The following is a 1,924-nucleotide window of genomic DNA, read 5'->3' on the forward strand; positions in this document are numbered from 1 at the left end:
TCACATAACAGAAATGTTACATGCATAGTAATTTACTAAATTACTGGGATCTTAGCTATTCCTAATTAATATGAATATAGAATCTAATTTCATTTCAAATAAATATTCAATATTGGAATTGTTCTATTATAGAACATAATAATTAATATAACGATTAATAGAATATAGCGATAGAAAATTTTGATCTATTTATCAAATGGATGTGTATCAATAATTAATGTGTTAATCTTAATTGCATTTAATGCAATTGAGATGATAATGAAGCGTTTCTATGTTTTCATTCTGAAAGGTGGAAGATAAGACGAACAAGGGAATCGACCGTTTAAGTATTAAATTTTTTACTAAAAAAATAATAGAAAGAGGGGCAAATATATATGTTCATATATCTATCTATATTGATATATATTGAATTGCAGATACAGAAATGATAGAATCATTTTGGATCGGAACAAATATGGGTCTCCGATAGAGAAGAGAGAGATGAAAGAAGATAGACAAGAAATCCAATAGGAGGAAACACTTTTCAATAGAGGAATCGGTATTCTAATGACTTGAGTGGTTCCAGTATAATACAAATGAAAGAAAACGGGGAAGGACATCATAATGCGATACTAATCTTAAAAGAGGGGGATATGGCGAAATCGGTAGACGCTACGGACTTAATTAGATTGAGCCTTGGTATGGAAACCTACTAAGTGATAACTTTCAAATTCAGAGAAACCCTGGAATTAAAAATGGGCAATCCTGAGCCAAATCCTTTTTTCCGAAAAAAAAGGGTAGGTGCAGAGACTCAATGGAAGCTGTTCTAACAAATGGAGTTGACGACGTTGCGTTAGTAAAGGAATGAATCCTTCCATCGAAACTCCAGAAACGATGAAAGATAAACGTATTACGTACTGAAATACTATATTGATTAATGACAACTCGAATCTCTATTTTTTATATTTCTATAATTTTTTATATTTATATTTATATATATATATAAAATTATATATAAAAATGAACGAATTGTTATGAATCGATTCCAAGATCTACAAGTTGAAAAAATAATCGAATATTCATTGATCAAATCATTTACTCCATCATAGTCTGATAGATCTTTTGAAGAATTGATTAATCAGATCGAATAGAATAAAGATAGAGTCCCATTCTACATGTCAATAACGACAAAAATGAAATTTATAGTAAGAGGAAAATCCGTCGACTTTTAAAATCGTGAGGGTTCAAGTCCCTCTATCCCCAAAACCCTAAAAAGGCCCGTTGGCCTCTTTAATTATTTATCCGTTCATTAGCAATTCAGACTTTGTTATGTTTCTCATTCATTCGACTCTTTCACAAGCGTATTTGAGCGGAAATTTGATTTCTTATCACAAGGCTTGTGGTATATATTCTATATGATAGACGTACAAACGAACATCCTTGCGCAAGTAATCTGTGAAATTTGAATGATTAACTGTCTACTGTACTGAAACTTCGAAAGGCTTATCCAAGCCCTGAAATTTCGTATATCTTCAAAAAGAAGACTTTGGAATACCTTTTTTCTTATTTACAATTGACATAGACCAAAGTCATCTATTAAAATAAGGATAATGTGTCGGAAATGGCCGGGATAGCTCAGTTGGTAGAGCAGAGGACTGAAAATCCTCGTGTCACCAGTTCAAATCTGGTTCTTGGCACATCATGAATTTGTATGAGTATCTATTCTACGGATTCATTAATAATATAGATCATGAAAAATACTGATACATGATGATGTCTGGAAATCTACCCTTTAACTAAACTATATATATTTTTTACTCTATTTATAGATGTCGAAAATAGACAAGTAAAGATAAAGAGGATATTTATAGAAATATGTAAAGGATGTATATAGATATGTAAAAGAAAAGAATTTTCTTTTGTTTCCTCTTCTTTTTTATTTGTT

At 30.7% G+C, this 1,924-nt stretch overlaps 1 non-coding gene across 1 annotated transcript; it reads left to right on the top strand.

Annotated features, from left to right (window-relative positions):
• The first annotated feature begins 1,603 nt into the window (after nucleotides 1-1,603).
• Nucleotides 1,604-1,676, top strand: TRNAF-GAA (transfer RNA phenylalanine (anticodon GAA)). The gene has a single exon. It is a non-coding gene; the product is annotated as a tRNA-Phe (tRNA).
• The last annotated feature ends 248 nt before the right edge of the window (nucleotides 1,677-1,924 follow it).

The sequence above is a fragment of the Cucumis melo genome, unplaced genomic scaffold (assembly GCF_025177605.1).
Source record: "Cucumis melo cultivar AY unplaced genomic scaffold, USDA_Cmelo_AY_1.0 utg000097l, whole genome shotgun sequence".
Taxonomy (NCBI): Eukaryota; Viridiplantae; Streptophyta; class Magnoliopsida; order Cucurbitales; family Cucurbitaceae; genus Cucumis; species Cucumis melo.